This window comes from Dermacentor variabilis, chromosome 11 (genome assembly GCF_050947875.1).
Source record: "Dermacentor variabilis isolate Ectoservices chromosome 11, ASM5094787v1, whole genome shotgun sequence".
Lineage (NCBI taxonomy): Eukaryota > Metazoa > Arthropoda > Arachnida > Ixodida > Ixodidae > Dermacentor > Dermacentor variabilis.
In genome coordinates, this window is record NC_134578.1 from 8,945,901 (window position 1) to 8,967,992 (window position 22,092).

Consider the following 22,092-nt stretch of genomic DNA (forward strand, 5'->3'; position numbering starts at 1 on the left):
CAGGCAAATTAATTATGGTCTTTGGTATGCTGTACTTTGGTTTGTGAAAGGATTGCAACACTTTTCTGTGCTACGTTAAAAGAAATATACACCTTTTACGTAAGATGTGGAATGTGTCTGGTGTTACAAGGTCTGGTGAATCTATTTCAAGTGTTTTTGACTAGGCCTTGTTTTAGCGAAGCTGTCGGCAATCAGTTGCTGCCATGTCCGTGCAGCCATCTACTTTCCACTGTTGGTACCGCATTCAAAACTATGCTGCACCTTCAGTGAACAATGCCCACCAAGCCCAGCCCTCTGTTGTGCCTTTGTGGGTCTTAAAGATAGCATCATGTGTCAACAACTATCCTGGTCCCAAACCTTGCAGAGTTATTAGAATATGCCAAGGGTATGGAGAGTCGGTAGTGAGTGGCATAGAGTTGGGGATCATAATGAATTTTCGTCTTTGGTTGGCACTCTGGAGGGGCAAATAAAGGTCCTTGGCAGAAGTCTTTGTCCTGCAGTTAGCCTTACATTCCTGATTATTTGGTGTGTTGTGACTCTGCTTGGGGGACGGGGGGGATGGGGGGAACAACCCAGTAATGCATTATGAGTTCCACACACAAAACTGCATTGTACCTGACCCCCTATGCCACTGCGTTACAAAATTCTTCCTGAAAATCAGCGATATTGAAAGGAGTTTGTCTGTACCGTGACATCACGAAAATGAGTGAACGTAATTGGCTGGCTCATCTATACAGACTTTGTTTTGAGTTGGACAGTTGTGTATTTGTCGGTGCACTCTTAGGTCTTTGACGAATAGGAGAGGTCAAAAGGAAACACTAAATCAGTTCATACTGTACGCTAACTGTTTCATTCTGCAGAAAGGGATTGATTGTTTGCCAGAAGAATGGAGGCCCAGTGCCCTATTATGTAAGGATTCTTTTTGTGATCCGTCTTTTCGTTTCTTAACTGGCTTGGACGCCGTCATGGCCGAAATGGGCCCCTCCACGTGCTGCGTTCGTGCAGCGCAGGAGCGAATGAGGAAACTTGGAAAAAATCTTGAAAGGAGTCGTGTAATACGGCCCCAAAGATCTATGTTCTTTTTTTTATTTGTGCCGGAACGCCAGCACTGCTACATCAGTGTGACGTAACACTGACTTAGATGTATTTTGCAACATTTGGGCTGTCGCAGCGCAGTAACAGTTCTTCAAACCTGCTAAGGTAAATCTCGCTCCTTTCGAATGCAACATAGTCCATCATTGCCAATAAGCAAGGAAGGAGGCCCGTGGAGATGGTGTGAAGGTCTGTGACATTACGGAGAGATGTGACGGGAACTACAAAGCGGTGTCGCCAGCCATCTTTCGTTTTTGCGACCTTTCAGGCCTACCGAGCGTCCTCTCTAGTAAGAGGGCCATTTTTAGTAATATATACAAGCATAGTTTAATACGGCTCAACATATTTTTTTCTTCGGGGTCACTTTTTAATAAGCGCGTTACACGGAGCAAGTTGTGCGTCGAGCGCGAACTCTGCGTATGTATTTTGCAACGCTCCGGTGCCTGTGTCTACCATCTGGAGTTTGTGCGTTATTGGACAATGGAAGCGCGGCTTCCCACTCCTTTCGAAGCGTTTGAATTAAAAGCGGAACACGAGAGAGCGTGAGCATGGAATAGAACGTACGCGAGTGCGCAAGCACCTTCTTTACAAGGACAAAAAGAACAAATAGCGGGGCCCGGAAAAAGAGGAATACGTGACGCGGGGCGTTGCACTAACGCCCAACGCAAACACGCCAATAAGCAGAGCACCCTACGATTTAGCGAACGAAAACAGCGGCAAAACCCGAGTGAGAGCAAGCTTAAATTAACGGCTAAGGAAAAAAAAAAAAAAGCATAGAACATGTGGTGCCTAAATTCCCCGAGGGAAGCGTTAGCGTTGGTTAGGAAAGCATAAATGAAAAGAGGGGAGAGTCCCGGTCGACCGCCACAGCTCCAAAGCGCCGAAAACGATAATGTGGGGAGGGGATCCAAGCGCGACTCGTCTGTAATCAAGGGCACCGGGAAGGGCCAGTCATTCCGCCTATAGCCGGCAGAGGGCGCGGGGTGCTAGCGCAGCAGCCCGCTCGCGTCGGTTGCAGCGCTGCCAGTAGGATAGACCGCGAGCGAACGCGTACTTGGCGGACGCTGATCAAGCTCCAGAAGTTTTTAAACTGTGGTCATTTCACGACAATTAAACTAGGTTTTTTTTTTTCCCGACCGTCACAGATATAGCTGAAAAAATTTCCAGGTGTTTGTTGAAGGTCGAAACTCGTTCTCGTTTATTTTTCTTCCCAATATTTTTTGTAGCATTTTCTTGAAAATTTGTTGTTCTTGCCCAGCTAAGCCGGAACGTATCAATGAACATTTTTTTCAAAGGTACATTGTATAATCCAGTCGTTCAAATGGTGTGTATAGGAAGACAATCCTCCACTTCTGTGGCATCAGCAAGATGGGTTGCCAGCACACAACAGCAGCCGAGCACGAAACTGGCTGGATGCGACTGGCTGGAGCTCTTTGCCTTACATGATCGAGATGTGCGTCTCGACCATGTAAACACGATCTTTCACATAAGCCCAAAGAAAGAAATCGAGTGGGGAGAGGTCAGGTGACACAGCCTGCCAATTTACAGACCTGTGCGTTCCAATCTATAGCTCATGAAAAGTCGCATCCAGCCAGTTTCGTGCTCGGCTGCTGTTGTGTGCTGGCAACCCATCTTGCTGATGCCACAGAAGTGGAGGATGTGACAACGGGACTTCGCTGAGAAGCTCGTCCACCACTCCTTCAAGGATTTCTTCCCCGTACACTGTCCAGTCAGTGTGAGATCGAAGAATATTGGACCGATTATAGCACCGGCGTAAATTCCGAACCCCACATTGAACGACCATTGGTACTGGTGCCGAGTGCGCTTACCCAGTGCGGGTTGGAGTCACTCCAACAGTGTGCATTAAGCAAACTTACCTGGCCGTTTCTGCAAAAATTGGCTTAATCTGTGCACCTGATGTTGCTAAAAAAGTCACGTGACTCATTGGGTTTTGTGAGGGCCCAATTCGAGAAATCTAGACGATTCTGCAGGTCCTTGTCTTCCAAGCATTAGTGCTGGTTAAGGTGGTACGGGTGAAAGGCCGTCATTTAGAATCATCCAAGCTGGTTACTTGGAAATTGGTACCTGGGCGGCCACGTCCCGCACGTTAGCATGAGGGCTTGAGGCCATAATTGCTAGAACATCCGTGCGTAGGGTAGGACTCAAAGAAAGAGTCGTTCGGTGCTGTTTCTGGAAGCTGCCGGTTTATCTAAGGTTTTAGTAATTTCTGTTGATCGTCGATGCGTTTGGTTTACCGCCACATTTCCATGACTGACATATATATTTGCGGCCTTCCTCTTGTTGCCAATTGCAGCTCTCAAGGCAAGGATCACATTTTCCTTCTGCCCATTAGAGAAAGACGTGGCGACTGAGACAAGACAAAACGCACCTTTATACCGTTATACTGACGTTGTCAATTCGCTTTTGTGGTGATAGGCTTTGTGGCAAAAAAAAGCGAGAAGAAATATCCGCGAACTTTATCTACGCTAAGACAACAGCTATCACAGCGTGTTTCCAACTAACACCGAACGCGACGTGTTACTTCAGCCGGGGCACGGCAGATAAGGAACTGCTTGACCACGATGTTTTTCTTTATTTTCTTTATTTCGTTCTGGCTAACTCAGAGGGAGCTTGTTCGAGGGTGGTGCTTAATAATGCGAGTGGGAGCGCAGTCACGTGATATTTCTCATATTTCGCAGTCGTTTATTTATCAGTCGTAAAAGTTCCTACGTAATTAGTAAGTCGTTGAAAATACCGCAAGTTAGATGTCCCTTGGCTGTGCCTACAAATGCCTCATTGACATTTTTATAATTAGGATAGTACGCCTCGAGTTAGATAATTAATTATAATTACAAAATTAACTCTCAGTAACAAAACATTTTACTGGCAGCTACTCCACTGTACTGGAAACCATGTGCACTGGGTTTTCTTCGAGTAACGCATTGATGTTTTTTTTTTAATCTTGGTGCATGATAGTTAATTGGGACACCTGTATATATTCATGACTTCTGCATGCAAGTAGCTATGTTTATGCGTAATAAATGTTGTAAATTATTAGAAGAGTTTTTTTCAAGAGTAGTTAGCATTACTTACTGGAAAGAAAAGCAGTATTGAGACACATATCATTCACGTGCACTTCACACGTCGTTGATAAAACACTGCCGACGGGGTCACTAAAGTCTGCAGTATTTTTTCAGTCATAAAAGCACGCAAAGGAATTTGAAGCGAGGTGAACATACAGCATCATAATCATTCTCTAGACATACACTATCCATACCTTTCGCAATAACTTTTAATTGGCTGCATCCCTCTCTTTCAAAAATATAATAAATTCTGTCCTGTGCGTATATTTAAAAATATTACGTATGTGCATGGCGTTTACAGTGGAGACTGAAAACAATGTTGAAGTGAGAAAATACGGATGAGGCAGCCGCCGCTAGTGCTTCTAATGCGTTTGTCTTCCTATAGTCAGGATTTGCAGAAAAAAAAGCGAAAGCATGAATTAAAAGCCGTGCACGTCCGCGCCAACAATGATGCAGTAAGCTATTAGCCACAATAAAATTTTAAATGAGAAGGTCGAGGCAAGTAAAAGAAACACCATTTAATGTGGATGACAAAACTCTTGTAATGACATTTTAGGTGTGTGTGAAGGGGGGGGGGGTCTCTGCCCTCTTCGGATAATTCCGGAGGAGGCTCGGGCCCCGGAGCTCCCCCGTAGTCGGCACCTATGGGAACGTATCATAATTTAATTGACGAAAACGCACTAATGAACTTCATAAATAATTCGCGGCACATATTGCAATTTACGAGTTGTGGTCGGTGAGCTTGCATGGCATATCCACTTAGAATGAATTTTGAGGAAGGCGTGAGTTTCAAGATGTGCGCCACATACTAGCGGCAAAAATGCACTGTGGTTCCACAAAATTTTTGAAAGAAGACGCTCTTTTAAGCATTCGAGCGCACAAAGGAACTAACCGGAACGCCCATGTATTTCATCGCACTCCTTGGCAATGCATATCTAGAAACTGCTGTCATCCTGAAAATCAATCATAAGTGGATACGCTTCGCGATCTCACCGGCTTAAATGTGTAAGTTGCAGTATGTGCAGTGTAGTCAATTACAAGCAGCCCAGCGTTCCTGTTCATGCGGGATCAGCGTGCCGTGAGCGTATGGTCATCATTGGCTTCGGCGTTCGCGGGCCTTCCAGGGAGAAACGCTGGGGATAGCGCTTGCTTCTAATCTACAGGGCCGCAACTCATCTTCGCAAGTCCGGTCGGCCTTCCCGAGGGATCTGTAAGGATGGCGTCGAGACCTTGGCCTCCTACGCATGCCAAGGGGCACTGTTTTTACATATAAAATGTGTGAGAACTCCATTACAATGCTTCGTTGTCCTTGATATATGAGTTGCTCGGATTGGCGTACAGCTTCGCAGTTTTTTGTTTAATTATTTTCTTAACAAAAAGTAAGTACACCCGGGTCAACTTACGTTATTAACGTAAATTGGCCCGGGTGTATTTACTTTTTGTTGTCGAAAATGGCTCTCTCTCTCACTTCGTCCTCTGCCACCTTTCTTTGGCCCGGGACACTTCAGGTTAAGGTTTGTACAAACAGGTGATACAATGTTGAAGCAAGAGGCCATTCATCTTTTCCTTCTTACGGGTAACAACAAGAATGTTCACCCGTTTCGCGTCTTTTGTAGTATTGTGCAGGACGGGTCCTGCGATGCTCTAGGCTTTCTGGAAGGCAAAAAGTATGTCTTGTAGTCACAGTGGTTGCAATGAGTGATTTTATAAATATGCGTTCCTGTATAATTGCGCACGGTAGCAGTTACACATAATCTTTCTTCAGGCCGCTGCTACCACTTTAATAGAAAAACAAACATGAAATTAAAATTTATTTGAAACAATCAACCTGGCTCCCGATGGTAAGCCGCCGCCACGGCATCGAAAGCGCTGCACCGAATTAAGTACTCGGCGAAGCAAAAGCAAAAAAGAGGAGGCGGCACTTGGGAGTTCACCCACCCTCGCCGATTCTATCGCGCTGGGCCAATCTAGTTAGCGCTAACGAGATTGCGACGAATTATACCAGGTGGCGCTCCGTATTGAGGAGGCTAGTGGGGCTGCGAGCTGGAGGCGTGTGGCGACCCCTGTGGGCAAAAAGACGCGTTAACGAGGCCGGCGATAAGCGGTTAGCGCGGGTCGACGCGCTCGCAAAATGGATGGGAAGGCGAGGAAACAAAAAAAATTGGCTGTCGACCCAGACGAGCTTTTGGAGGGACCATCCACCATAGTGGTGAGTGATCTAAGCGAACGACTAGCGCTTTATTCTAGAGAACCCTGGAGTACTCATAAGCTTACCGGCTTCCATTCTTTTTCGAAAAAAAATCTATGCCTATTTGTTTATATTTCGCATAAATCGGCATCAGCGCATGCGTGGGGTGTGACATATACGAACAACCAGTGCGATACAGAGAACTTATTTTACCTGGATGAGACGATATTTCCTTGGGCTAGCCTTAGAGCTCTTTTCATTTTTTCAAAGAAATTAATCTGTGCATAGCCAGTCGTTTATTTATCGCGTTAATCGGCGTTAGCGCATGCGTGATATATGCGCAGAACGAACGCTTTCGAGGCAACTTATTTTTCCTCGCCGAAATGAATATTTTCATGGGCTACAGGATTACGGTGTTTTCAATTTTTTCGAGAATCTATTCTCAGCCTAGTCTTTTATTTATCACGTGATTCGACGTTAGTGGATGCGTGGGGAGTGATACATGCGCAGAACGAACGCTTTCGAGGCAACTTAATTTTCCTCGCGAGAATGATTATTTTCACGGGCAATACTGTTTTTTCAATTTTTTCGAGAAAATAAATCTTAGCCTAGTCGTTTATTTATCGCGTGATTCGGCGTTAGTGGATGCGTGGGCAGTGATAGATGCGCAGAACGAGCGCTTTCGAGGCAACTTAATTTTCTTCGCGAAAATGATTATTTTCATGGCTTACCGTTTTTTCAATTTTTCCGAGAAAATCAATCTTAGCCTAGTCGTTTATTCATCGCGTGATTCGGCGTTAGTGGATGCGTGGAGAGTTATATATGCGCAGAACGAACTCTTATGAGGCAACTTAATTTTCCTCGCGAAAATGATTATTTTCATGGGCTATAGGCCTAGTGTTTTTTCAATTTTTTCGGGAAAATTATTCTTGGCCTTGTCGTTTATTTATCGCGTGATTCAGCGTTAGCGGATGCGTGGGGAATAATACATGCGCAGCACGAACGCTTTACAGGCAACTTAATTTTCCTCGCGAAAATGATTATTTTCATGGGCTATAGGCTTAATGTTTTTTCAATTTTTTCGGGAAAATTATTCTTGGCCTAGTCGTTTATTTATCGCGTGATTCAGCGTTACCGGATGCGTGGGGTGCGATACATGCGCAGAACGAACGCTTTCGAGGCAACTTAATTTTCCTCGCGAAAATGATTATTTTCATGGGCTTAGTGATTTTTTCAATTTTTTCGGGAAAATTATACTTGACCTTGTCGTTTATTTATCGCGTGATCCCGCGTTTGCGGATGCATGGGGAATGATATATGTGCAGAACGAGCGCTTTCGAGGCAACTAATTTTTCCTCGCGGAAATGAATATTTTCGTGGGCTATAGGCTTAGTGTTTTTTCACTTTTTTCGGGAAAATTATTCTTGGCCTAGTCGTTTATTTATCGCATGATTCGGCTTAGCGTATGCGTGGGGAGCGATATATGCGCAGAACGAACGCTTTAGAGGCAACTTAATTTTCATCGCGAAAATGATTATTTTCATGGGCTATAGGCTTAGTGTTTTTTCAATATTTTCGGGAAAATTATTCTTCGCCTAGTCGTTTATTTATCGCGTGATTCGGCGTTAGCGGTTGCGTGGGGAGCGATATATGCGCAGAACGAACGCTTTAGAGGCAACCTAATTTTCCTCGCGAGAATGATTATTTATAGGCTTACTGATTTTTCGATTTTTTCGAGAAAATTATTCTTGGCCTAGTCGTTTATTTATCGCGTGATCCCGCGTTTGCGGATGCATGGGGAATGATATATGTGCAGAACGAGCGCTTTCGAGGCAACTAATTTTTCCTCGCGGAAATGAATATTTTCGTGGGCTATAGGCTTAGTGTTTTTTCAATTTTTTCGGGAAAGTTATTCTTGGCCTAGTCGTTTATTTATCGCGTGATTCGGCTTAGCGGATGCGTGGGGAGGGATACATGCGCAGAACGAACGCTCTCGAGGCAACTTAATTTTCCTCGCGAAAATGATTATTTTCATGGGCTATAGGCTTAGTGTTTTTTCAATTGTTTCGGGAAAATTATTCTTGGCCTAGTCGTTTATTTATCGCGTGATTCGGCGTTAGCGGTTGCGTGGGGAGCGATATATGCGCAGAACGAACGCTTTAGAGGCAACTTAATTTTCCTCGCGAAAATTATTATTTATAGGCTTACTGTTTTTTCAATTTTTTCGAGAAAATTATTCTTGGCCTAGTCGTTTATTTATCGCGTGATCCCGCGTTTGCAGATGCATGGGGAATGATATATGTGCAGAACGAACGATTTAGAGGCAACTTATTGTCCTCGCGAAAATGATTATTTTCATGGGCTATAAGCTTAGTGTTTTTTCAATTTTTTCAGGAAAATTATTCTTGGCCTAGTCGTTTATTTATCGCGTGATTCAGCGTTAGCGGATGCGTGGGGAGTGATACATGCGCAGAACGAACGCTTTAGAGGGAAGTTAATTTTCCTCGCGTATATGATTATTTTCATTAGGCTTAGTGTTTTTCAATTTTTTCGGGAAAATTATTCTTGGCTTAGTCGTTTGTTTATCGCGTGATCAAGCGTTAGCGGATGCATGGGGAGTGATACATGCGCAGAACGAATGCATTCGAGGCAACTTAATTTTCCATTCCTCGCGAAAATGATTATTTTCATGGGCTATAGGCTTAGTGTTTTTTCAATTTCTTCGAGAAAATAAATCTTAGCCTAATCCTTGATTTATCGCGTGATTCGGCGTTAGTGGATGTGCGGGGAGCGATATAGGCGCAGAACGAACGCTTTAGAGGCAACTTAATTTTCCTCGCGAGAATGATTATTTATAGGCTTACTGTTTTTTCAATTTTTTCGAGAAAATTATTCTTGTCCTAGTCGCTTATTTATCGCGTGATCCCGCGTTTGCGGATGCATGGGGAATGATATATGTGCAGAACGAACGCTTTAGAGGCAACTTTTTTTCCTCGCGAAAATGATTATTTTCATGGGCTATATATAGGCTTAGTGTTTTTTCAATTTATTCGAGAAAATTATTCTTGGCCTAGTCGTTTATTTATGGCGTGATTCCGCGTTTGCGGATGCGTGCGGAGTGATACATGCGCAGAACGAACGCTTTCGGGGCAACTTAATTTTCCTCGCGAAAATGATTATTTTCATGGGCTATAGGCTTAGTGTTTTTTCAATTTTTTCGAGAAAATTATTCTTGGCCTAGTCGTTTATTTATGGCGTGATTCCGCGTTTGCGGATGCGTGGCGAGTGATACATGCGTAGAACGAACGCTTTCGAGGCAACTTAATTTTCCTCGCGAAAATGATTATTTTCATGGGCTATAGGCTTAGTGTTTTTTCAATTTTTTCGAGAAAATTATTCATGGCCTAATCGTTTATTTATGGCGTGATTCCGCGTTTGCGGATGCGGGGGGAGTGATACATGCGCAGAACGAACGCTTTCGAGGCAACTTAATTTTCCTCGCGAAAATGATTATTTTAATGGACTATAGGCTTAGTGTTTTTTCAATTTTTTCGAGAAAATTATTCTTGGCCTAGTCGTTTATTTATGGCGTGATTCCGCGTTTGCGGATGCGTGGGGAGTGATACATGCGCAGAACGAACGCTTTCGAGGCAACTTAATTTTCCTCGCGAAAATGATTATTTTCATGGGCTATAGGCTTAGTGTTTTTTCAATTTTTTCGAGAAAATTATTCATGGCCTAATCGTTTATTTATGGCGTGTTTCCGCGTTTCCGGATGCGTGGGGAATGATATATGTGCAGAACGAGCGGTTTCGAGGCAACTAATTTTTCCTCGCGGAAATGAATATTTTCATGGGCAATAGGCTTACTGTTTTTTCAATTTTTTCGAGAAAATTATTCTTGGCCTAGTCGTTTATTTATCGCGTGATTCCGCGTTTGCAGATGCGTGGGGAGTGATACATGCGCAGAACGAACGCTTTCGAGGCAACTTAATTTTCCTCGCGAAAATGATTATTTTCATTGGCTATAGGCTTACTGTTTTTTCAATTTTTTCGAGAAAATTATTCTTGGCCTAGTCGTTTATTTATCGCGTGATTCCGCGTTTGCAGATGCATGGGTAGTGATACATGCGCAGAACGAACGCTTTCGAGGCAACTTAATTTTCCTCGCGAAAATGATTATTTTCATGGGCTATAGGCTTAGTGTTTTTTCAATTTTTTCGAGAAAATTATTCTTGGCCTAGTCGTTTATTTATGGCGTGATTCCGCGTTTGCGGATGCGTGGCGAGTGATACATGCGCAGAACGAACGCTTTCGAGGCAACTTAATTTTCCTCGCGAAAATGATTATTTTCATGGGCTATATAGGCTTAGTGTTTTTTCAATTTTTTCGAGAAAATTATTCATGGCCTAATCGTTTATTTATGGCGTGATTCCGCGTTTGCGGATGCGGGGGGAGTGATACATGCGCAGAACGAACGCTTTCGAGGCAACTTAATTTCCCTCGCGAAAATGATTATTTTAATGGACTATAGGCTTAGTGTTTTTTCAATTTTCTCGAGAAAATTATTCTTGGCCTAGTCGTTTATTTATGGCGTGATTCCGCGTTTGCGGATGCGTGGGGAGTGATACATGCGCAGAACGAACGCTTTCGAGGCAACTTAATTTTCCTCGCGAAAATGATTATTTTCATGGGCTATAGGCTTAGTGTTTTTTCAATTTTTTCGAGAAAATTATTCATGGCCTAATCGTTTATTTATGGCGTGATTCCGCGTTTCCGGATGCGTGGGGAATGATATATGTGCAGAACGAGTGGTTTCGAGGCAACTAATTTTTCCTCGCGGAAATGAATATTTTCATGGGCTATAGGCTTACTGTTTTTTCAATTTTTTCGAGAAAATTATTCTTGGCCTAGTCGTTTATTTATCGCGTGATTCCGCGTTTGCAGATGCGTGGGGAGTGATACATGCGCAGAACGAACGCTTTCGAGGCAACTTAATTTTCCTCGCGAAAATGATTATTTTCATTGGCTATAGGCTTACTGTTTTTTCAATTTTTTCGAGAAAATTATTCTTGGCCTAGTCGTTTATTTATGGCGTGATTCGGCGTTAGCGGATGCGTGGGGAGTGATACATGCGCAGAACGAACGCTTTCGAGGCAACTTAATTTTCCTCGCGAAAATGCTTATTTTCATGGGCTATAGGCTTAGTGTTTTTTTCAATTTTTTCGAGAAAATTATTCTTGGCCTAGTCGTTTATTTATGGCGTGATTCCGCGTTAGCGGATGCGTGGGGAGTGATACATGCGCAGAACGAACGCTTTCGAGGCAACTTAATTTTCCTCGCGAAAATGAATATTTTCATGGGCTTAGGCTTAGTGTTTTTTCAATTTTTTCGAGAAAATAAATCTTAGCCTAATCGTTTATTTATGGCGTGATTCCGCGTTTGCGGATGCGTGGGGAGTGATACATGCGCAGAACGAACGCTTTCGAGGCAACTTAATTTTCCTCGCGAAAATGATTATTTTCATGGGCTATAGGCTTAGTGTTTTTTCAATTTTTTCCAGAAAATTATTCTTGGCCTAGTGGTTTATTTATGGCGTGATTCCGCGTTTGCGGATGCGTGGGGAGTGATACATGCGCAGAACGAACGCTTTCGAGGCAACTTAATTTTTTTCGCGAAAATGATTATTTTCATCGGCTATAGGCTTAGTGTTTTTTCAATTTTTTCGAGAAAATTATTCATGGCCTAATCGTTTATTTATGGCGTGATTCCGCGTTTGCGGATGCGTGGGGAGTGATACATGCGCAGAACGAACGCTTTCGAGGCAACGTAATTTTCCTCGCGAAAATGATTATTTTCATGGGCTATAGGCTTACTGTTTTTTTCAATTTGTTCGAGAAAATTATCCTTGGCCTAGTCGTTTATTTATGGCGTGATTCCGCGTTTGCGGATGTGTGGGGAGTGATACATGCACAGAACGAACGCTTTCGAGGCAACTTAATTTTCCTCGCGAAAATGATTATTTTCATGGGCTATAGGCTTAGTGTTTTTTCAATTTTTTCGAGAAGATTATTCTTGGCCTAGTCGTTTATTTATGGCGTGATTCCGCGTTTGCGGATGCGTGGGGAGTGATACATGCGCAGAACGAACGCTTTCGAGGCAACTTAATTTTCCTCGCGAAAATGATTATTTTCATGGGCTATAGGCTTACTGTTTTTTTCAATTTGTTCGAGCAAATTATCCTTGGCCTAGTCGTTTATTTATGGCGTGATTCCGCGTTTGCGGATGCGTGGGGAGTGATACATGCGCAGAACGAACGCTTTCGAGGCAACTTAATTTTCCTCGCGAAAATGATTATTTTCATGGGCTATAGGCTTAGTGTTTTTTCAATTTTTTCGAGAAAATAAATCTTAGCCTAATCGTTTATTTATGGCGTGATTCGGCGTTAGCGGATGCGTGAGGAGTGATACATGCGCAGAACGAACGCTTTCGAGGCAACTTAATTTTTCTCGCGAAAATGATTATTTTCATGGGCTATAGGCTTAGTGTTTTTTCAATTATTTCGAGAAAATTATTCTTGGCCTAGTCGTTTATTTATGGCGTGATTCCGCGTTTGCGGATGCGTGGGGAGTGATACATGCGCAGAACGAACGCTTTCGAGGCAACTTAATTTTCCTCGCGAAAATGATTATTTTCATGGGCTATAGGCTTAGTGTTTTTTCAATTTTTTCGAGAAAATTATTCATGGCCTAATCGTTTATTTATGGCGTGATTCCGCGTTTGCGGATGCGTGGGGCGTGATACGTTCGCAGAACGAACGCTTTCGAGGCAACTTAATTTTCCTCGCGAAAATGATTATTTTCATGGGCTATAGGCTTACTGTTTTTTCAATTTTTCGAGAAAATTATACTTGGCCTAGTCGTTTATTTATGGCGTGATTCCGCGTTTGCGGATGCGTGGGGAGTGATACATGCGCAGAACGAACGCTTTCGAGGCAACCTAATTTTCCTCGCGAAAATGATTATTTTCATGGGCTATAGGCTTAGTGTTTTTTCAATTTTTTCGAGAAAATTATTCTTGGCCTAGTCGTTTATTTATGGCGTGATTCCGCGTTTACGGATGCGTGGGGAGTGATACATGCGCAGAACGAACGCTTTCGAGGCAACTTAATTTTCCTCGCGAAAATGATTATTTTCATGGGCTATATCAATTTTTTCGAGAAAATTATTCATGGCCTAATCGTTTATTTATGGCGTGATTCCGCGTTAGCGGATGCGTGGGGAGTGATACATGCGCAGAACGAACGCTTTCGGGGCAACTTAATTTTCCTCGCGAAAATGATTATTTTCATGGGCTATAGGCTTAGTGTTTTTCCAATTTTTTCGAGAAAATTATTCTTGGCCTAGTCGTTTATTTATGGCGTGATTCCGCGTTTGCGGATGCGTGGGGAGTGATACGTGCGCAGAACGAACGCTTTCGAGGCAACCTAATTTTCCTCGCGAAAATGATTATTTTCATGGGCTATAGGCTTACTGTTTTTTCAATTTTTTCGAGAAAATTATTCTTGGCCTAATCGTTTATTTATGGCGTGATTCCGCGTTTGCGGATGCGTGGGGAGTGATACATGCGCAGAACGAACGCTTTCGAGGCAACTTAATTTTTCTCGCGAAAATGATTATTTTCATGGACTATAGGCTTAGTGTTTTTTCAATTCTTTCGAGAAAATTATTCTTGGCCTAGTCGTTTATTTATGGCGTGATTCCGCGTTTGCGGATGCGTGGGGAGTGATATGTGCGCAGAACGAATGCTTTCGAGGCAACTTAATTTTCCTCGCGAAAATGATTATTTTCATGGGCTATAGGCTTACTGTTTTTTCAATTTTTTCGAGAAAATAAATCTTAGCCTAATCGTTTATTTATGGCGTGATTCGGCGTTAGCGGATTCGTGGGGAGTGATACATGCGCAGAACGAACGCTTTCGAGGCAACTTAATTTTCCTCGCGAAAATGATTATTTTCATGGGCTATAGGCTTACTCTGTTTTCAATTTTTTCGAGAAAATTATTCTTGGCCTAGTCGTTTATTTATGGCGTGATTCCGCGTTTGCGGATGCGTGGGGAGTGATACATGCGCAGAACGAACGCTTTCGAGGCAACTCAATTTTCCTCGCGAAAATGATTATTTTCATTGGCTATAGGCTTAGTGTTTTTTCAATTTTTTCGAGAAAATTATTCTTGGCCTAGTCGTTTATTTATGGCGTGATTCCGCGTTTGCGGATGCGTGGGGAGTGATACATGCGCAGAACGAACGCTTTCGAGGCAACTTAATTTTCCTCGCGAAAATGATTATTTTCATGGGCTATAGGCTTAGTGTTTTTTCAATTTTTTCGAGAAAATTATTCTTGGCCTAGTCGTTTATTTATGGCGTGATTCCGCGTTTGCGGATGCGTGGGGAGTGATACATGCGAAGAACGAACGCTTTCGAGGCAACTTAATTTTCCTCGCGAAAATGATTATTTTCATGGGCTATAGGCTTAGTGTTTTTCAATTTTTTCGAGAAAATTATACTTGGCCTAGTCGTTTATTTATGGCGTGATTCCGCGTTTGCGGATGCGTGGGGAGTGATACACGCGCAGAACGAACGCTTTCGAGGCAACCTAATTTTCCTCGCGAAAATGATTATTTTCATGGGCTATAGGCTTACTGTTTTTTCAATTTTTTCGAGAAAATTATTCTTGGCCTAGTCGTTTATTTATGGCGTGATTCCGCGTTTGCGGATGCGTGGGGAGTGATACATGCGCAGAACGAACGCTTTCGGGGCAACTTAATTTTCCTCGCAAAAATGATTATTTTCATGGGCTATAGGCTTAGTGTTTTTTCAATTTTTTCGAGAAAATTATTCTTGGCCTAGTCGTTTATTTATGGCGTGATTCCGCGTTTGCGGATGCGTGGGGAGTGATACATGCGAAGAACGAACGCTTTCGAGGCAACTTAATTTTCCTCGCGAAAATGATTATTTTCATGGGCTATAGGCTTACTGTTTTTTCAATTTTTTCGAGAAAATTATTCTTGGCCTAGCCGTTTATTTATGGCGTGATTCCGCGTTTGCGGATGCGTGGGGAGTGATACGTGCGCAGAACGAACGCTTTCGAGGCAACTTAATTTTCCTCGCGAAAATGATTATTTTCATGGGCTATAGGCTTACTGTTTTTTCAATTTTTTCGAGAAAATTATTCTTGGCCTAGTCGTTTATTTATGGCGTGATTCCGCGTTTGCGGATGCGTGGGGAGTGATACATGCGCAGAACGAACGCTTTCGGGGCAACTTAATTTTCCTCGCGAAAATGATTATTTTCATGGGCTATAGGCTTACTGTTTTTTCAATTTTTTCGAGAAAATTATTCTTGGCCTACTCGTTTATTTATGGCGTGATTCCGCGTTTGCGGATGCGTGGGGAGTGATACATGCGCAGAACGAACGCTTTCGAGGCAAGTTAATTTTCCTCGCGAAAATGATTATTTTCATGGGCTATAGGCTTACTGTTTTTTCAATTTTTTCGAGAAAATTATTCTTGGCCTAGTCGTTTATTTATGGCGTGATTCCGCGTTTGCGGATGCGTGGGGAGTGATACATGCGCAGAACGAACGCTTTCGAGGCAACTTAATTTTCCTCGCGAAAATGATTATTTTCATGGGCTATAGGCTTAGTGTTTTTTCAATTTTTTCGAGAAAATTATTCATGGCCTAATCGTTTATTTATGGCGTGATTCCGCGTTTGTGGATGCGTGGGGAGTGATACATGCGCAGAACGAACGCTTTCGAGGCAACTTAATTTTCCTCGCGAAAATGATTATTTTCATGGGCTATAGGCTTAGTGTTTTTTCAATTTTTTCGAGAAAATTATTCATGGCCTAATCGTTTATTTATGGCGTGATTCCGCGTTTGCGGATCCCTGGGGCGTGATACGTGCGCAGAACGAACGCTTTCGAGGCAACTTAATTTTCCTCGCGAAAATGATTATTTTCATGGGCTATACTTACTGTTTTTTCAATTTTTTCGAGAAAATAAATCTTAGCCTAATCGCTTATTTATGGCGTGATTCGGCGTTAGCGGATGCGTGGGGAGTGATACATGCGCAGAACGAACGCTTTCGAGGCAACTTAATTTTCCTCGCGAAAATGATTATTTTCATGGGCTATAGGCTTACTGTTTTTTCAATTTTTTCGAGAAAATTATTCTTGGCCTAGTCGTTTATTTATGGCGTGATTCCGCGTTTGCGGATGCGTGGGGAGTGATACATGCGCAGAACGAACGCTTTCGAGGCAACTTAATTTTCCTCGCGAAAATGATTATTTTCATGGGCTATAGGCTTAGTGTTTTTTCAATTTTTTCGAGAAAATTATTCATGGCCTAATCGTTTATTTATGGCGTGATTCCGCGTTTGCGGATGCCTGGGGCGTGATACGTGCGCAGAACGAACGCTTTCGAGGCAACTTAATTTTCCTCGCGAAAATGATTATTTTCATGGGCTATAGGCTTACTGTTTTTTCAATTTTTTCGAGAAAATAAATCTTAGCCTAATCGTTTATTTATGGCGTGATTCGGCGTTAGCGGATGCGTGGGGAGTGATACATGCGCAGAACGAACGCTTTCGAGGCAACTTAATTTTCCTCGCGAAAATGATTATTTTCATGGGCTATAGGCTTAGTGTTTTTTAAATTTTTTCGAGAAAATTATTCTTGGCCTAGTCGTTTATTTATGGCGTGATTCGGCGTTAGCGGATGCGTGGGCAGTGATACATGCGCAGAACGAACGCTTTCGAGGCAACTTAATTTTCCTCGCGAAAATGATTATTTTCATGGGCTATAGGCTTAGTGTTTTTTCAATTTTTTCGAGAAATTATTCTTGGCCTAGTCGTTTATTTATGGCGTGATTCCGCGTTTGCGGATGCGTGGGGAGTGATACATGCGCAGAACGAACGTTTTCGAGGCAACTTAATTTTCCTCGCGAAAATGATTATTTTCATGGGCTATAGGCTTAGTGTTTTTTCAATTTTTTCGAGAAACTTATTCTTTGCCTAATCGTTTATTTATGGCGTGATTCGGCGTTAGCGGATGCGTGGGGAGTGATACATGCGCAGAACGAACGCTTTCAGGGCAACTTAATTTTCCTCGCGAAAATGATTATTTTCATGGGCTATAGGCTTAGTGTTTTTTCAATTTTTTCGAGAAAATTATTCTTGGCCTAGTCGTTTATTTATGGCGTGATTCCGCGTTTGCGGATGCGTGGGGAGTGATACATGCGCAGAACGAACGCTTTCGAGGCAACTTAATTTTCCTCGTGAAAATGATTATTTTCATGGGCTATAGGCTTAGTGTTTTTTCAATTTTTTCGAGAAAATTATTCTTGGCCTAGTCGTTTATTTATGGCGTGATTCCGCGTTTGCGGATGCGTGGGCAGTGATACATGCGCAGAACGAACGCTTTCGAGGCAACTTAATTTTCCTCGCGAAAATGATTATTTTCATGGGCTATAGGCTTAGTGTTTTTTAAATTTTTTCGAGAAAATTATTCTTGGCCTAGTCGTTTATTTATGGCGTGATTCCGCGTTTGCGGATGCGTGGGGAGTGATACATGCGCAGAACGAACGCTTTCGAGGCAACTTAATTTTCCTCGCGAAAATGATTATTTTCATGGGCTATAGGCTTAGTGTTTTTTCAATTTTTTCGAGAAAATTATTCATGACCTAATCGTTTATTTATGGCGTGATTCCGCGTTTGCGGATGCGTGGGCAGTGATACATGCGCAGAACGAACGCTTTCGAGGCAACCTAATTTTCCTCGCGAAAATGATTATTTTCATGGGCTATAGGCTTAGTGTTTTTTCAATTTTTTCGAGAAAATTATTCTTGGCCTAGTCGTTTATTTATGGCGGGATTCCGCGTTCGCGGATGCGTGGGGAGTGATACGTGCGCAGAACGAACGTTTTCGAGGCAACTTAATTTTCCTCGCGAAAATGATTATTTTCATGGGCTATAGGCTTACTGTTTTTTCAATTTTTTCGAGAAAATAAATCTTAGCCTAATCGTTTATTTATGACGTGATTCGGCGTTAGCGGATGCGTGGGGAGTGATACATGCGCAGAACGAACGCTTTCGAGGCAACTTAATTTTCCTCGCGAAAATGATTATTTTCATGGGCTATAGGCTTACTGTTTTTTCAATTTTTTCGAGAAAATTATTCTTGGCCTAGTCGTTTATTTATGGCGTGATTCCGCGCTTGCGGATGCGTGGGGAGTGATACGTGCGCAGAACGAACGCTTTCGAGGCAACCTAATTTTCCTTGCGAAAATGATTATTTTCATGGGCTATAGGCTTAGTGTTTTTTCAATTTTTCGAGAAAATTATTCTTGGCCTAATCGTTTATTTATGGCGTGATTCCGCGTTTGCGGATGCGTGGGGAGTGATACATGCGCAGAACGAACGCTTTCGAGGCAACTTAATTTTCCTCGCGAAAATGATTATTTTCATGGGCTATAGGCTTAGTGTTTTTTCAATTTTTTCGAGAAAATTATTCTTGGCCTAATCATTTATTTATGGCGTGATTCCGCGTTTGCGGATGCGTGGGGAGTGATACGTGCGCAGAACGAACGTTTTCGAGGCAACTTAATTTTCCTCGCGAAAATGATTATTTTCATAGGCTATAGGCTTACTGTTTTTTCAATTTTTTCGAGAAAATAAATCTTAGCATAATCGTTTATTTATGGCGTGATTCGGCGTTAGCGGATGCGTGGGGAGTGATACATGCGCAGAACGAACGCTTTCGAGGCAACTTAATTTTCCTCGCGAAAATGATTATTTTCATGGGCTATAGGCTTAGTGTTTTTTCAATTTTTTCGAGAAAATTATTCTTGGCCTAGTCGTTTATTTATGGCGTGATTCCGCGTTTGCGGATGCGTGGGCAGTGATACATGCGCAGAACGAACGCTTTCGAGGCAACTTAATTTTCCTCGCGAAAATGATTATTTTCATGGGCTATAGGCTTACTGTTTTTTTCAATTTGTTCGAGAAAATTATCCTTGGCCTAGTCGTTTATTTATGGCGTGATTCCGCGTTTGCGGATGTGTGGGGAGTGATACATGCACAGAACGAACGCTTTCGAGGCAACTTAATTTTCCTCGCGAAAATGATTATTTTCATGGGCTATAGGCTTAGTGTTTTTTCAATTTTTTCGAGAAAATTATTCATGGCCTAATCGTTTATTTATGGCGTGATTCCGCGTTTGCGGATGCGTGGGGAGTGATACATGCGCAGAACGAACGCTTTCGGGGCAACTTAATTTTCCTCGCGAAAATGATTATTTTCATGGGCTATAGGCTTACTGTTTTTTCAATTTTTTCGAGAAAATTATTCTTGGCCTAGTCGTTTATTTATGGCGTGATTCCGCGTTTGCGGATGCGTGGGGAGTGATACGTGCGCAGAACGAACGCTTTCGAGGCAACCTAATTTTCCTCGCGAAAATGATTATTTTCATGGGCTATAGGCTTAGAGTTTTTTCAATTTTTTCGAGAAAATTATTCTTGGCCTAATCGTTTATTGATGGCGTGATTCCGCGTTTGCGGATGCGTGGGGAGTGATACATGCGCAGAAGGAACGCTTTCGAGGCAACTTAATTTTCCTCGCGAAAATGATTATTTTCATGGGCTATAGGCTTAGTGTTTTTTCAATTTTTTCGAGAAACTTATTCTTGGCCTAGTCGTTTATTTATGGCGTGATTCCGCGTTTGCGGATGCGTGGTGAGTGATACGTGCGCAGAACGAACGCTTTCGAGGCAACCTAATTTTCCTCGCGAAAATGATTATTTTCATGGGCTATAGGCTTAGTGTTTTTTCAATTTTTTCGAGAAAATTATTCTTGGCCTAATCGTTTATTTATGGCGTGATTCCGCGTTTGCGGATGTGTGGGGAGTGATACATGCGCAGAACGAACGCTTTCGAGGCAACTTAATTTTCCTCGCGAAAATGATTATTTTCATGGGCTATAGGCTTAGTGTTTTTTCAATTTTTTCGAGAAAATTATTCTTGGCCTAGTCGTTTATTTATGGCGTGATTCCGCGTTTGCGGATGCGTGGGGAGTGATACGTGCGCAGAACGAACGCTTTCGAGGCAACTTAATTTTCCTCGCGAAAATGATTATTTTCATGGGCTATAGGCTTACTGTTTCTTCAATTTTTTCGAGAAAATAAATCTTAGCCTAATCGTTTATTGATGGCGTGATTCGGCGTTAGCGGATGCGTGGGGAGTGATACATGCGCAGAACGAACGCTTTCGAGGCAACTTAATTTTCCTCGCGAAAATGATTATTTTCATGCGCTATAGGCTTACTGTTTTTTCAATTTTTTCGAGAAAATTATTCTTGGCCTTGTCGTTTATTTATGGCGTGATTCCGCGTTTGCGGATGCGTGGGGAGTGATACATGCGCAGAACGAACGCTTTCGAGGCAACTTAATTTTCCTCGCGAAAATGATTATTTTCATGGGCTATAGGCTTAGTGTTTTTTCAATTTTTTCGAGAAAATTATTCTTGGCCTAGTCGTTTATTTATGGCGTGATTCCGCGTTTGCGGATGCGTGGGCAGTGATACATGCGCAGAACGAACGCTTTCGAGGCAACTTAATTTTCCTCGCGAAAATGATTATTTTCATGGGCTATAGGCTTAGTGTTTTTTCAATTTTTTCGAGAAAATTATTCTTGGCCTAGTCGTTTAGTTATGGCGTGATTCCGCGTTTGCGGATGCGTGGGGAGTGATACATGCGCAGAACGAACGCTTTCGAGGCAACTTAATTTTCCTCGCGAAAATGATTATTTTCATGGGCTATAGGCTTAGTGTTTTTTCAATTTTTTCGAGAAAATTATTCTTGGCCTAGTCGTTTATTTATGGCGTGATTCCGCGTTTGCGGATGCGTGGGCAGTGATACATGCGCAGAACGAACGCTTTCGAGGCAACTTAATTTTCCTCGCGAAAATGATTATTTTCATGGGCTATAGGCTTAGTGTTTTTTCAATTTTTTCGAGAAAATTATTCTTGGCCTAGTCGTTTATTTATGGCGTGATTCCGCGTTTGCGGATGCGTGGGGAGTGATACGTGCGCAGAACGAACGCTTTCGAGGCAACCTAATTTTCCTCGCGAAAATGATTATTTTCATGGGCTATAGGCTTTGTGTTTTTTCAATTTTTTCGAGAAAATTATTCTTGGCCTAATCGTTTATTTATGGCGTGATTCCGCGTTTGCGGATGCGTGGGGAGTGATACATGCGCAGAACGAACGCTTTCGAGGCAACTTAATTTTCCTCGCGAAAATGATTATTTTCATGGGCTATAGGCTTAGTGTTTTTTCAATTTTTTCGAGAAAATTATTCTTGGCCTACTCGTTTATTTATTACGTGATTCCGCGTTTGCGGATGCGTGGGGAGTGATACGTGCGCAGAACGAACGTTTTCGAGGCAACTTAATTTTCCTCGCGAAAATGATTTTTTTCATGGGCTATAGGCTTACTGTTTTTTCAATTTTTTCGAGAAAATAAATCTTAGCCTAATCGTTTATTTATGGCGTGATTCGGCGTTAGCGGATGCGTGGGGAGTGATACATGCGCAGAACGAACGCTTTCGGGGAAACTTAATTTTCCTCGCGAAAATGATTATTTTCATGGGCTATAGGCTTAGTGTTTTTTCAATTTTTTC